Source organism: Siphateles boraxobius, unplaced genomic scaffold (genome assembly GCF_051911475.1).
Source record: "Siphateles boraxobius isolate OS27281-9 unplaced genomic scaffold, OSU_SipBor_1 19, whole genome shotgun sequence".
In the NCBI taxonomy this organism is placed as follows: Eukaryota; Metazoa; Chordata; class Actinopteri; order Cypriniformes; family Leuciscidae; genus Siphateles; species Siphateles boraxobius.
The window spans coordinates 3,906,429-3,922,500 of record NW_027508799.1 but is presented as its reverse complement, the minus strand read 5'-3'; the positions used below and the strand labels follow the sequence as shown (position 1 = coordinate 3,922,500).

General features: G+C 42.6%; 5 non-coding genes across 5 annotated transcripts; 1 reads left to right on the top strand and 4 right to left on the bottom strand.

Annotated features, from left to right (window-relative positions):
• The first annotated feature begins 9,072 nt into the window (after positions 1–9,072).
• On the top strand, positions 9,073–9,144 carry trnaq-cug (transfer RNA glutamine (anticodon CUG)). Its single transcript has one exon. It is a non-coding gene; the product is annotated as a tRNA-Gln (tRNA).
• Positions 9,145–14,144: 5,000 nt separating this feature from the next.
• Positions 14,145–14,215, bottom strand: trnag-gcc (transfer RNA glycine (anticodon GCC)). The gene has a single exon. It is a non-coding gene; the product is annotated as a tRNA-Gly (tRNA).
• A 258-nt stretch (positions 14,216–14,473) lies between these two features.
• trnag-gcc (transfer RNA glycine (anticodon GCC)) lies at positions 14,474–14,544 on the bottom strand. The gene has a single exon. It is a non-coding gene; the product is annotated as a tRNA-Gly (tRNA).
• Positions 14,545–14,802: 258 nt separating this feature from the next.
• trnag-gcc (transfer RNA glycine (anticodon GCC)) lies at positions 14,803–14,873 on the bottom strand. The gene has a single exon. It is a non-coding gene; the product is annotated as a tRNA-Gly (tRNA).
• Positions 14,874–15,133: 260 nt separating this feature from the next.
• On the bottom strand, positions 15,134–15,204 carry trnag-gcc (transfer RNA glycine (anticodon GCC)). The gene has a single exon. It is a non-coding gene; the product is annotated as a tRNA-Gly (tRNA).
• Positions 15,205–16,072: the final 868 nt, after the last annotated feature.

Sequence of the window (16,072 nt, the reverse complement as noted above, 5' to 3'; positions counted from 1 at the left end):
TAAAAAGACGTGATCTAAAAAAAACCCATTGTTTTTGCCTATTCATGTCTTTAAATAAAATAATAATAAAAAATTAGTCCTAGTGTCCTCTACAGAAGACATAGTATAACCTATGTAGGATTACAAATTTTATTTAAATGTTTAATTGAGCTTCCAATACAATAGTATAGAAACTGAGAAAGTTTATTAGTGTGAATTTTGTATCTAAGGTAAATGATGTCACAAACCTGCCTGTTCCTGTCTGTCCAGCTCTCTATTGTAAGTTAAATTGGTCAGAGCCCTGAGACTATCACCTTTTGTCTTTATGCACTGCCTGGCCATTAAGATAATGTGAAGGTATCGGTGAAGAGTCTGGCTGATTGGATTAGGATATTTACATTACACTGTTATGCTGATTGGATTAGGATTGGTAACGCTCTCAGTCTAGGGCACATTCCTTAACCCAGATGCCTCATTTACATGCTTTTGTTTCCACCTTTATGTAACTCCTCCCCCTGAAAGGGTATATGAACTAAATGTATACTGCCTTAGTTAGACTTGATTGAGATGACTACAGCGACGCAATAAAGAACTTATACCTCAACAATCTCCTGGTCTGCAACTCTATCTTTTCTACACTTGAGAAGAAAAAGTTCACAACACCTATATGAACATTATAAAAAAAAAAAACCTTTTTGCAAAAAACTTTCTTATGCTCTAAACAATGTAATGACACACATAATACTAAATTAACTACACTTTTTTTGGTCTCAGGAGGATATAGCTTAATTATATCAGTGTTTTATATCCTGAAATTGTTTAGGTTTCAGGATTTTATATACCAAACTTTGTATGAAGATGATTCCCAACTATGTTATAAAAGATAACAGAATGATTTGATATAGACTTCCATTTTGCTTTATGCAATATGTGTGTAAAATGGCCATAAGCGGGTTTTCCCATTTTATACAATGTATCTATGTATCTAATTTGCATATTAATGTATTCTTGGGGCAACATGTAATGAAAAAAGAAGTGTAATAATGGGAGTTAGTAGTAATTGCCAAGATTTTCATAATAATATCTAATATTTCATATAATTTCTTTCCATATTGTCACCCAAAATGCCTGAAAAACATGATTTAAGTCCTGCTGTGTAGTTTGCTAAATTATTGTATCACACTTAACATACAGGTATCTTTTAGATTGACACAGGTAATAGTCTCTTTCTGATTTTCATTTCAGAAAATGTACGCATACCCCGTTTTTCGTCGCCAGTCAGCAACATCAAACCGTCTCCTCATGGCGCCATCGGCGGAGGCGAAGCAACTTCAAAATGTGGTGTCTGGAAGGGCCAAATCGAAGGAGGAGGTGCTGGCAGAGGCAAGTACTTTTGTCTGCACAAACGGTGGAGATCCCAGTGACCAGTTTTTAGTACTGGCTCACTGCAAACTTCAGTTTGGGATGTACCAGGGTCAGAGATTTAGATGGCTCCTGGAAAACTCTCTGGGGTACGCAGTGTATTTGGTGCTCAGCATTTCCAGTGAGAAAGCGCAGACAACCCCCCTGTCAGAAAATAAACAACTGTTCCTACAGTACACTTCTCATATTAGAGAGATGGCAGAAGAAGTAGAGAAGTATAAGAGGAAGCAGGAAATGCAAGCAGAAGCCCGGGCAACTGGAGACCAGGGCTGCTTGATGGTGGAGTTTGGTGACTTTCAGGGCCGGTCCATGAAGGATGTTTATGAAGACCAGAGCAATGAGGCCGAATCCCTCATCAGGTACTTGGTTAAGGCAGATGCCAGGCCCAACACTAACATGGCCATTTTCAAGGCGTATGTCCTGTAAAGATATGGGCACCAGTGTACATCAGCCTGCACGTCCACCTGCAGCCTCCAGTACCTCTGCACGTCCACCTGCAACCTCTAGTGCCTCTGCACGTCCACCTACAGCCATCCAAACTGGTTTACAGCAGACCGCCACTGTGAAAGCACTGTTGGCGCGTGGCAAACATTTGTCACCTTCACAGCTGGCAAAAAAACTAATGTCACCAGTTAAACCCTGTGAGTAGGAGTGTAAATATAGAATTTTCCCTACAGCAGTTCTACATGTATTCATTTATCGTCATGGCAAACTTGTCCACTTGTTGTTTCCAGATCCATTACTGCAGTCCACTTTACCTCCTCCGGCAGCAGAACCCCCAGCCAAACATTTGGTCCGAAAGCAGCTTTTCGCTACTGGTAAGTAAGCAACATCTTACATATGTTTGTCTCCATGTATTGATCACAGTAATAGTTTTAACATTTGTGCTCCAGGCACTTCCATTCCCACTGCTGAAGATGATGATGAGGAGCTGGTATTTGCTGCATCACAATGTGAAGCACAGCTAAATACAGGTGTGGCATATGACACAAATGCAAATATTATAAGAATGTTTTGTGGAAACCCACTGAGAATCATTATTTTTGAAAATAAATAAACATTTTTAAATATTTTTTGTTTACAATACAGAATTATGTGACATCATGCCTCAAGCGGGAGGCATTCTTTGAGTGCACTTCTTCCAAACCTTAAGGATGTCCAAAGGTGTCAGTGTATTTATTTGCGTTTCCGAACTTACCTGTTGCTAAACAATCACTGGATAACTTTTTCACACCGCTTGCTCTTCTCACTCACTCAACCTGAGCAGACAGGATGGTGGAGATTCATTGTTCTAATAATTAGAGGAACAGTTTTTCCTTATTGTGTCTGTGTGCATGCTTCATGTCTGTGGGCATCATACTTTTTTTTACTGAATTCATCACGACTCATTTTCCTTCTTTCATTCCATCTAATCCTCATTCTCAAAGAGCTATATTGATCCCATATTCCTTACATCAATAAAGTGTACACTGTGTTCTTTGCTTCTTGACACTAATACCATTTTCTTCACTGTTATTCCTAAATATAATCATAATTATTATTAATACTTGTTTAAAATTACTGCTTCGCCGGCTGTTTGTGGACTGCATTTATGGCATATTACTATCAAATAACAGTCATCCTTATATTGTTTATGTTACTGTTCACTCAGAGGCCTGTGCCGGTCCGTCTCCATCAGCGGAAACAGCACAGACACCAGCTCTTCCTCATCATCAGCCACCAGCTGAGCTTCCTAGTCACTGGAGAGATCATCTTCCACCTTTCCAGCATGAGTGGATCCGGAACACACTGTTTAAGGCCAACATGCGAACCGGAAAGCCAGAAATAGTGTCCCAGCTGAAGCTTTGGTGGTATCCTCCTCAGCCCCCTTTAATAAACACCCAGCCACCCGCCTCACCTGACCTCTTCTTCTGTCGGCCCATTTTCTTATGGATGCCGCTAAAGATGTGGTTGTTTCCTCTTGTCTGCGTTCGCCCAGACTGTGGTAAGCACAGACTTACAGCGGCAGGACTTTACCGTACCGTGCGCAAGGTCTTGGACATTGATGGGTGGTATGACCTTGCCACTGAGTATCTGGAGTGCAAACGCTGCAAAAAGAAGTATCCAGCTTGGAATGAGGACATCTTAGGACAGCTGGATATGGGCCACCGCAGTCAGTTTCCAGCTTTGCTGACATACAGGTAATTCATAATGACAATCATTCATTATCAGGCGCTTTTATTTGTGTTATTTTTTCCAACCAAAGCATTTGCATGATTATACTGTTGTTTCTTTAGATACTCATGTGACAACCGGGTGGTGAGGATGATGAGGGAGAGGACACTGGGCAACAGTGTGACTCAGCTCTACAAGAAGCTGATGGAACAACACAGTGAGGCATGGACACAGCGTGTCCTGCAGTACCAAACTGCCTGTGAACCATTCACAAGGTCCTCCCTTGTGCAGCCTCCTGTGTTTGCTGAGCCTCCCCTTTTACCTGCCCTTCCTAAACCTAAGTGGCTGTTAGCTGTGTACGCCAGGGATGTTCTGGGGCGACTGGACGAGGTCAAGGCCAAAATAACATCTGTATTTGGCTGTGTTCTCAAGATGGACTCCACAAAAAAGGTATCACAGCCCTGTTTATATCCAGAAATTGTCCAGATATGGATATGTGTGTGTGTACATAATGCACAGTTATGAGTTTTTATTTTGTTTTGTTTTTAAAAATCTTTTTTTTCTTCAATAGGTCACAAAAAAGCTTGCCGGTGCTGCTTCAGGAACAGCTGCCTGGTGCACAAATGTTGGTAACGAACACGGCCAAGTCCTTGTCTCTGTCCTAACAGCCGCCGAGGGAGATGCACTGGACCCCATGGCAGCTGGCCTAATGAAACGCTACCGAGAGGCAGGAGAGGCATCCCCAAAGGTGATGTACGTGGACAGAGATTGCTGCAGTCAGCACGGCCAGTCTCAGGTGAAGGCCATGTTTTCGGAGTGGGATGAGCTTGAAGTGCGCCTGGACATCTGGCATTTCATGCGGCGATTTGCTGCAGGTGTCACGACAGAGGCTCATCCGCTCTATGGGATCTTCATGGCACGTCTATCCATGTCCATATTCCAGTGGGATTCAGAGGATGTGGCTGCTCTTCGCCGTGCAAAGGAGGGTGAGCTGGCAGCAAAGAAGACTGGCTACATCTCAGAAAAGGCGGTCAGTGCTCGCATTAACCGGAGGGAGTTGGCACTGCACTGCCGGAGGAGGACCAGGGGGGAGGAGGAGACCACCATATTAATTGGGTCACTGATTGATCAGTTTGACAGTGCGGACGGGAAGGATACTCTGGGAGTTCCACTTCTGAACCATGAACGGATCCAGCAGATATGGAAAGAACAGCGGAAGCATGTACAGTGTATCCAAGACCCAGAGCACTTTCCGCTCTACATAAAGAAGGGGACACTGAAGAAAGGCGGTGTGGAGCTGTGCTGCTACAGGTGTGCTCGAGGCTCTACCTCCTTGGAGTCATTCCACCTCCACCTGAACCGTTTTATTCCAGGTATTACATACATATGGATTAGTAATTTTTCTGTAAAAAAATATAAGCACTGTAACTGCTTCCATTACATTAAATTAATGTCACATTAATAAATGTCACACTTTTACAGTTCTTTTCTGATGTCATAAAAGCATTGACAAAGCTGTCTTGCCTCACAAATCACTAATAACTCTGGTTATAATGACAATAATTTTTTTATGTAATTACATAACTCTATTACATGTAACCAGCTACTTCATAGCACCTCATGTGTAGTAAATATATTGTACATATGTGACATATAAAACCCTTTTTTTTTTTTTTTTTTTTACTTTTAGGAACCAGTGCCAGTGATGCGCATTTTCAAGCCTATCTCCTTGAGGGCTTGATGCGTTGGAATGATGACCGGATGGAAGATGCCATAAAAGGAGCGTCCTCCATCCGGTCATATGGCAGTGCCATGAAGACAGGCTGGTGGAGGAAATTGATGACCAAGACCTGCAAGATGAGGGGTTTGAGGAAGAGATCACGGAGGACATCACAGTTCCAGTGCTGTACGAGAATGACCCCTGCCATGATCTCGCAAACAGCCCCTCATCTTTGCCTCAGCCTCAGTCCCCAGCATCACTGGCTGATGTATCAATGGCTGACGTGTCACTGGCTGAGCCATCCACATCAACTAGAGAAGGACACCAACTTGCCCCTGCCCCTTCAGTGTTGTCACAGCCATCTGACACTGGAAGCAGTTTCTCAGACGAGGCTCAGGTAAAACACTTTAAGGGCTTTATTTAATTTCAATCTCGTTTTATTCCACATATATTAACATTAATCTGAATTTACTAGGGAGCAGTCATTGGGCCCGATGGCATTGCTGGGTGGGACAAGGTCCAGGATATGGCAGGTTACCTGGTTGGTCTTCGTGAGGCTCCTTACCTCACTGACCTGCAGGTGACAGAGGCCATTCAGCTGTGGACAGCTCTCCATGACATAGACAAACAGCGGGTCAACTATCAGCCTCGACATCAGCCTCAGCTGACACATGGACGCTTTAAGGCACCAAAGCGGTCCGGAGTCACAACGGGTGTGGAGATTGTAAAACGGTGTCTGATTGGACATCCCGGGGGACCAGCACAGTGGCCCAGCACCAGCCGCTTGGTTGAGGCCATTTGTACAAAGCTGTGTGCTTTACACAAGTCGCCGACAAAGAAGGCTGGAGTTTGCCGCCCCAGGTGGTCTAAAATCCTCTCGGATTACCACCACATCCGAGAGCTGTTGCTTAACAATCGCAGGCTGATGGATGAAACAATGATCCAGCTGTTTGAGCTAAACCAGAAGACACTCATTCAGTGGTAAGCAAGGCACATTATTTTCTTCAAATTAACTGAATACTTTTTTAAACATATATATAATACATGTAATTTATTTTCAGGTTTCAACGGCAGCAGAAAAAACAGGAAATGAGTGTCCTCGCTCAGGGACTGACTCCACCTGACCCAATTGCTGTGGCTGATACGCAGCTTCCTCCACCGAGGGAAAAATTGGATGAAGCGGCATCGACCTCACGCCCAAAACATACATTTACCCTTCCGCCAAATTGAGAAGGACAGGCTCCTCTTCTGCGACCAGGTCGACGGCCTGCTGCTGCCACCACCATGGTGTGCCCCATTGCACCTGCCCCCACAGCATCAGGAGTTGTGCAGCCCATTTCAGCACCTGGGTCATTGTCACTAGTCCTTAACCCAGACATGACCGTGTCAATGGTGATTCCACCTTCTGGTGCTTCAACATCCGGTGCAGGCCCAGCTCCACCTGCTCCTGTGTCTGCTGCTCCTGTTTCCCGTTACACCCAGAGGAACAGGCGCCGGCGGGCCCAGGAGACGGAAAGCGGAGTCCATAAGAGGAAGTATGTGCGAGGGGTAACCTTTAACATGTGCAGCAAATGTGGGCAGCCCAAAACCAAAGAGTTTGGCCATAGCCGATATGGTAATGCCACATTTTGCTTGCGTGCCTCAAATGGAAAATCTTTAGATGACTGGTTGGCAGAACAGCGCCAGCAAAATACAAGCCAAACTCCACCTCCTCAATAAACAATTTGCTTTTTTCCTGTATATATTTTGTATATATTACTGTACATGGTTCCACCCAGTCTTTCATATTGTCCTATATATATATATATATATATATATATATATATATATATATATATATATATATATATATATATATATATATGTATATATGTGTGTTTGTGTCTGTGTACTCATTTCATTATTTGTGTGTATTCATTTTAATATTTGTTTTTTTACATTTAAAGTGTCATTTAAATATTTGTGTATTCATTCTAATAAAACATTTTAAGTGTCATTGAAATATTTGTGTGTATTCATTTTAATAAAACATTTAAAGTGTCTTAAAGTAATCTAATAAATCATATCAATCAAATCATATCCCTCACAAAAAACACACATATTTGAAGAAACATTTTTATTCATTTTATTCAATCATAAACAACATGTAATATGCATTTTTTTTAAATAATATACACAAAAAAAACATTTAACAAAACATTTGAAGTGTCTTAAAACAAATCTGATAAATCATGTCAATCAAATCATATCCCTCCATTTTTATTCATTTTATTAAATAATCAACAACATGTAATGTGCAATATTTAAAAATAATAATAATACACACAAAAAAATATAAATCAATATAATGATGTCATAGATAAATGAAGACGCAGGCGCAGTTGATCACACGCAGAACACGGGTTCGAATGCAGCCCGCGGAGGGTGACTTGTTTCAAATGTGACTAAAACTCCTTCATAACGCACAGGAATATAGCCCTAATAATGTTGCAGGGGAAATTTGTGGGCAAATTCTCGTTTTTCGCGTCTTTTTGGCTTGTGTGCGGGGGCGCAAAGATTGGGCCCCTTCTTTTGCGCAGCAAGCGCTCTACCATTTGAGCTAATTCCCCTCGATGATGGAGCGAAGGTGTCCATCGCTCTCAAAGACAAAGACGAGGTGCGATCCCTAGCACGTGTGCAGGTGCTGCAGCGTGATTTCCAATGACCACAAAAAAACAGGCCGCATTTCCTCTGTGCTGGCAACTTTGCACTGGCTACCTTTTAATTGTAGATTTAATCAAAAAATTGCGCTTTGAATCCAGCGATCCGAGTTCAAATCTCGGTGGAACCTTTTTAGGTTCTTTGCGGAAGGGAGGGAAAAAACAGAGGTGATGCGCAACTGCTGACGTGGCGGTGAAAATTGGCACTCTCAAACCGAGTCGGAATTGGGGAAACATGGGCTTAAAAAGCAAAAGCTTCATTTGTTCCTTGCTATCGTGCTTCTGGACTCAATGACTTAAATCCTTGCTATCGTGCTTCTGGACTCAATGACTTAAATCTCTGCTGCTCATGGGAAAAGTTGACACACGCCAAGGTTCCATGGTGTAATGGTTAGCACTCCAGGCTCTGAATCCAGCGATCCGAATTCAAATCTCGGTGGGACCTGCTTTTGCCAGGAATGTGTGCAGTACCTCGTTCGAAAAAACTTTTTCGGCAGCACTGAGCTGTAAGAGCTCATCTAGGTAGTGCCCCTTGAAGGGGGGCGTAAAATGGATGGACAGCACTGGAGAATGCAGGCATCGATCCCACTACCTCTCGCTTGCTAAGTGAGCGCTCTACCATTTTAACTAATTCCCCTCGATGATGGAGAGGAGGTGTCCATCGCTCTCAAAGACAAAGACGAGGCGCGATCCCTAGCACGTGTGCAGGTGCTGCAGCGTGATTTCCAATGACCACAAAAAAACAGGCCGCATTTCCTCTGTGCTGGCAACTTTGCACTGGCTACCTTTTAATTGTAGATTTAGTCAAAAAATTGCGCTTTGAATCCAGCGATCCGAGTTCAAATCTCGGTGGAACCTTTTTAGGTTCTTTGCGGAAGGGAGGGAAAAACAGAGGTGATGCGCAACTGCTGACGTGGCGGTGAAATTGGCACACTCAAACCGAGTCGGAATTGGGGAAACATGGGCTTAAAAAGCAAAGGCTTCATTTGCTCCTTGCTATCGTGCTTCTGGACTCAATGACTTAAATCCTTGCTATCGTGCTTCTGGACTCAATGACTTAAATCTCTGCTGCTCATGGGAAAAGTTGACACACGCTAAGGTTCCATGGTGTAATGGTTAGCACTCTGGGCTCTGAATCCAGCGATCCGAGTTCAAATCTCGGTGGGACCTGCTTTTGCCAGGAATGTGTGCTGTACCTCGTTCGAAAAAAATTTTTCGGCAGCACTGAGCTGCAAGAGCTCATCTAGGTAGTGCCCCTTGAAGGGGGGCGTAAAAAGGATGGACAGCACTGGAGAATGCAGGAATCGATCCCACTACCTCTCGCTTGCGCCTACTGCTTCCTACTGATTGAGCCAAAGTAAGCCCAAAGTAAGCCCACGTGAGCCAATCGTGTTTCTCTGCTGTGGCTTACTTTTGACCAATCACGTTCTCTCCTGTGGCTTACTTTTGACCAATCGTGTTTCTCTCCTGTGGCTTACTTTTGACCAATCGCCTTTCTCTCCTGTGGCTTACTTTTGACCAATCGCGTTTCTCTCCTGGCTCTGCTCCTTTGGCTTACTTTTGACCAATTGGCGACCGCTATTATTATCGTCATCTTTGCAATCTTTGCAACAGGTAAGTCTATTCTTCACGACTGTATAATCGATCATTATTTATTCATAAACAGTTTTTGTTTTTAGACAATTAAACATGCCAATAAAGCTAGCTAGCGTGTAATAGCACACGTTTTCTTCTGTACATGAGAACCTGCAACTTTACCATGATATACAGTAAAAAAAAGCCACTACTGTCAAGATAATTAGCCGACCGCTAATTAAGCTATATCCTCCTTAAACCATTTTTTTGTTGTTGTTAATTTAGTATTTTTTTGTGTCATTCATTACATTATTTTGAGCACAAGAAGATTTTTACTAAAACCTTTAAAAAAAAAAGTTTAATTCATATATGTTATACTATACTATGTTATACACCAGTATACATATTTATGTTATCTTTTTAAATACTATGTTATATATATTTAAAAAGACATGAATAGGCAAAAACAAGTGTTTTTTTGTTTCAACAAATGATTCTCAACTATGTTATAAAAGATATACCAAAACGATTTGATATACCATTTTAAGTCTTAGATCTGTTTGATGATCATATTATTATGAATTTTCATAAACACCTTTATGTTATATTTGGTGTTTCTTAGTAATCTCTGCCACAAAAGCTAAACAAAACAAAACGATTTAAGCATGGCATGATACCAGCAAGATTGTACCAAGAAGTGTTATTTATTTTCTTATTAATAAGTTCATCACACTATTTACAATTTGTACACAAGGCAATTCAAAGTGATTCACAGTTGTATAAAAAACAATAATGCTTATGCTCATAATAATAATAATCATTAATTATTATAATATTATAATAATTAATTACATAAAAAGCAAATGCTGTAGTAAAATACTTTCAGTTGGAATATGACAGCTATGTAACGTTCTGTTTATGCCTGTGTCCTTTCAGATTATGTATGCATACCCGGTTTTACGAAGAACCTCTGAGGGTCGACTCCTTATGGGGCCAACTGAGGAGGCCAATAGGAGGGAGATCGTGTTGGCAGGGAGGGCCAGGTGTAAGGAGGAGGTCCTGGCTGAGGCCACTGCCTTTTTCAGGCAGAATGGAGGGAATCCTGGAGACATCAGTTTCACAGGGAATCCTGATTCACAGTTGTATAAAAAACAATAATGCTTATGCTCATAATAATAATAATCATTAATTATTATAATATTATAATTCACAGTTGTATAAAAAACAATAATGCTTATGCTCATAATAATAATAATCATTAATTATTATAATATTATAATAATTAATTACATAAAAAGCAAATGCTGTAGTAAAATACTTTCAGTTGGAATATGACAGCTATGTAACGTTCTGTTTATGCCTGTGTCCTTTCAGATTATGTATGCATACCCGGTTTTACGAAGAACCTCTGAGGGTCGACTCCTTATGGGGCCAACTGAGGAGGCCAATAGGAGGGAGATCGTGTTGGCAGGGAGGGCCAGGTGTAAGGAGGAGGTCCTGGCTGAGGCCACTGCCTTTGTGAGGCAGAATGGAGGGAATCCTGGAGACCAGTACCTGGTTCTGGCTCACTGCAAGATCCAGTTTGGGAAACACCAGGGTCAGAGGTTCCTGTGGCTGCTGGAGAACTCACTGGGGTATGCCTGCTATCTGGTCAGCAGCATTTTGGGGGAGGAGGAGAGGGACAACCCGCTGTCGGCCAACAAACACCTGTTCCTCAGATACACCTCGCAGATCAGGGAGGTAGGCGAGGCTGTGGAGGTGTATCAGAAAAAACAGGCCATGCTGCAGGAGGCCGAGAGGACAGGAGACTCTGGATGTCTGATGGTGGAGTTTGGGGATTTTAAGGGTAGGTCAATGAAGGAGGTGTATGAGGACCCAAGCAAGGAGGCCCAGGCTCTCATCACCTACCTGAAGAAGGCAAAGGCCAGGCCTAACACCAATATGGCCCTTTTCAAAGCATACGTGCTGAAGAGGCAGGCTCCAGCCCACGTGCCCACCACCACTGTGCCCACTGCATCTGTCCTCACTGCTGCTGTGCCCACTGCCACTGTGTCTGTTCCTCCTCCACCTACTGCCACTAAGAACAGGCCACTGCTGGCGACCAATGTGAAGGCCCTGTTGGCGCGGGGGAAGCATTTATCTGCTTCACAGCTGGCGCAAAAGATTTTGTCTCCAGCCAAACCCTGTAAGTGATTTGCAAGCTTTAAAATCATTACAGTATATATTATGCAGTATATATGTCTAACGAAAATACGTGTTCAACAGCTGCAGGACCACGTGTACCACCTGCGTCTGAGTCCGCAGCCCGGAGACAGCTCTTTACATGTGGTGAGTATCACTTAACGCATACAAGTGTGTTGGTGACATGTGCTTAGTGTTTTATGTTATTTTACAGACTCTGCTGCTACGGATTTTTTTGAGGAGGAAGATGACCTGGAGATGGCAACTGTAGCCTCGCAAGCTGAGGAACAACTTCCTCAAGGTATGTAAATCTTAAACAATATTTTACAAACAATTACAAATAAAACAAAACAGTCTTTTTTAAATGACATATTATTTTATTTCACAACACAGATGTAGCGACAATGAGTCTTACATTAAATTAGCTCAAATTATATATAGGGAATTTAATAATTAATCATGAATGATTAATATATTGCACATTACAGTTAAATTATCGAAGCTGAAAATAGATCGATTGTATATATGAATGATCACCATAATGGGTTATGGTTCGTCATTAATATATAAATAGTCTTATTACAGATTGATTATATGAGATAACCTTAAATGGAATTAATTTAGTTATCGAACAATCTGTTTGTCCAGCAAACGGCCCTAATATTAACATCAATTTTCAACAAAAATTATCTCTTTCTTATAATTCTAAAAAAGCTATTTTCTGGCCAGGAAAAATCACCTTCTTGTTATTATAAAATTTAGGTCTGAAATAGCAACGAATTGTAAAGCTTTGTAGCTAAAGGGTCGAACACTTCATTGACTTTGTAAAAATGAGCACTTTAGACAATTAGCAATCAAGAATATAATGGTTTTAATAAAAAGAACCTTACCTACTTGCCACGGAATAGGTGGTTTTCGGACACCTCTAGTGGGCGATAGAGAGCATATTGCCCCATGACCCCCCCCCCCCCCCATCCCATGAACCCACTATTTGTCCAATAACCCACTATATTGGGCAAATGCCCCCCCACTGACCAGAGCTATGGACATCCCACGTAGCATTTATTACATTATAAAAAATAGTGGGTTCGTGGACAGTGGAATTCTGGGATGGGACTTGGTGCTACGGACTCTGGGGGGCCCCCTGAGTGCAGTAAACTAGTTTTTATCAAGAAAAAAACTTTAAAAAAATTGCCTATCACAGAAACTGTCAGATCCCACGTAGCATTTGTTCCATTGTAAAAATAGTGGTTTCGCGGTCAGTGGAATTATGGGATGGGACTTGGTGCTACGGACTCAGGGGAGGCCCCTGAGTGCAGTAAAATGGTTTTCATCATGATAGCAACTTTAATTCAAATGTCTATCAGAGAAACTCTCTGAATCCCCATTCAATCGATGGCACGTGGGATTGTGTCCAATTACAGCTTATTGCATGAAGGCCGGGGTTAGTACTTTTCAAAAACAGTGGGTTATTGGACAAATAGTGGCTTCGTGGACAGTGGAATTATGGGATGGCACTGGGTGCTATGGACTCTGGGTGGCCTGCTGAGTGCAGTAAATTAGTTACCATCATGACAGGAACTTTAATTCAAATGTCTATCAAAGAAACTGTCTGAATATCCCCATTCAATCGATGGCAGGTGGGATTGTGTCCGATTGCAGCTTATTGCATGAAGGCCGGGGTTAGTACTTTTCAAAAATAGTGGGTTATTGGACAAATAGTGGCTTCGTGGACAGTGGAATTATGGGATGGCACTGGGTGCTATGGACTCTGGGTGGCCTGCTGAGTGCAGTCAAATAGTTACCATCATGACAGGAACTTTAATTCAAATGTCTATCAAAGAAACTGTCTGAATATCCCCATTCAATCGATGGCAGGTGGGATTGTGTCCGATTGCAGCTTATTGCATGAAGGCCGGGGTTAGTACTTTTCAAAAATAGTGGGTTATTGGACAAATAGTGGCTTCGTGGACAGTGGAATTATGGGATGGCACTGGGTGCTATGGACTCTGGGTGGCCTGCTGAGTGCAGTCAAATAGTAACCATCATGACAGGAACTTTAATTCAAATGTCTATCAAAGAAACTGTCTGAATATCCCCATTCAATCGATGGCAGGTGGGATTGTGTCCGATTGCAGCTTATTGCATGAAGGCCGGGGTTAGTACTTTTCAAAAAATGTGGGTTATTGGACAAATAGTGGCTTCGTGGACAGTGGAATTATGGGATGGCACTGGGTGCTATGGACTCTGGGTGGCCTGCTGAGTGCAGTAAATTAGTTACCATCATGACAGGAACTTTAATTCAAATGTCTATCAAAGAAACTTTTACAGTGGAAATCAGTACTGTCTATTGGCAGAAGTGACATAACAAAGTTTCAAAGAAACAGAACTCTAGCACACCAGAATTCATTTTCTGCATTGGCCGGGAATCAGACCCGGGTAGCCCGCGTGGCAGGCGAGAATTCTACCACTGAACCACCAATGCTCAAGTTGACGTGACACCTATGCTCACAGGTAGTGAGGGTATGCCTCCTGGTAAAAGATGGGAGACGAGGAACACATTGATCTTGATTAAAAAGACTTTTTCGAGGGGCACATAATATGGGGCTGCACATGTGGACAAAATTTAAAATGGATTGTTATTGCCCTTGAGTTTACAGTGGAAATCAGTACTGTCTATTGGCAGAGGTGACATAACAAAGTTTCAAAGAAACAGAACTCTAGCACACGAGAATTCAATTTCTGCATTGGCCAGGAATCGGACCCGGGTCTCCCGCGTGGCAGGCGAGAATTCTACCACTGAACCACCAATGCTCAAGGTGTCGTGACACCTATGCTCACAGGTAGTGAGGGTATGCTTCCTGGTAAGAGATGGGAGACGAGGAACACATTGATCTTGAGTAAAAACACATTTTCGAGGGGCACATAATATGGGGCTGCACATGTTGACAAAAGTTATAATGGATTGTTATTGCCCTTGAGTTTACAATTGCAATCAGTACTGTCTATTGGCAGAGGTGACATAACAAAGTTTCAAAGAAACAGAACTCTAGCACACCAGTATTCATTTTCTGCATTGGCCGGGAATCGGACCCGGGTCTCCCGCGTGGCAGGCGAGAATTCTACCACTGAACCACCAATGCTCAAGGTGACATGACACCTATGCTCACAGGTAGTGAGGATATGCTTCCTGGTAAGAGATGGGAGACGAGGAACACTTATTGATCTGGTGTAAAAACACATTTTCGAGGGGCACATAATAAGGGGCTGCACATGTTGACAAGATTTTTAATGGATTGTTATTGCCCTTGAGTTTGCAATTGCAATCAGTACTGTCTATTGGCAGAAGTGACATAACAAAGTTTCAAAGAAACAGAACTCTAGCACACCAGAATTCATTTTCTGCATTGGCCGGGAATCGGACCCGGGTCTCCCGCGTGGCAGGCTAGAATTCTACCACTGAACCACCAATGCTCAAGGTGACATGACACCTATGCTCACAGGTAGTGAGGGTATGCCTCCTGGTAAAAGATGGGAGACGAGGAACACATTGATCTTGATTAAAAAGACTTTTTCGAGGGGCACATAATATGGGGCTGCACATGTGCGCAAAATTTAAAATGGATTGTTATTGCCCTTGAGTTTACAGTGGAAATCAGAACTGTCTATTGGAAAAGGTGACATAACAAAGTTTCAAAGAAACAGAACTCTAGCACACCAGAATTCATTTTCTGCATTGGCTGGGAATCGGTCCCAGGTCTCCCGCGTGGGAAGCGAGAATTCTACCACCGAACCACCCATGCTCTAGGTGACGTGACACCTATGCTCACAGGGAGTCAGGGTATGCTTCCTGGTAAGAGATGGGAGACGAGGAACACATTGATCTTGATTAAAAAGACTTTTAATTCAAATGTCTATCAAAGAAACTGTCTGAATATCCCCATTCAATCGATGGCAGGTGGGATTATGTCCGATTGCAGCTTATTGCATGAAGGCCGGGGTTAGTACTTTTCAAAAATAGTGGGTTATTGGACAAATAGTGGCTTCGTGGACAGTGGAATTATGGGATGGCACTGGGTGCTATGGACTCTGGGTGGTCTGCTGAGTGCAGTAAATTAGTTACCATCATGACAGGAACTTTAATTCAAATGTCTATCAAAGAAACTGTCTGAATAACCCCATTCAATCGATGGCAGGTGGGATTGTGTCCAATTGCAGCTTATTGCATGAAGGCCGGGGTTAGTACTTTTCAAAAATAGTGGGTTATTGGACAAATAGTGGCTTCGTGGACAGTGGAATTATGGGATGGCACTGGGTGCTATGGACTCTGGGTGGCCTGCTG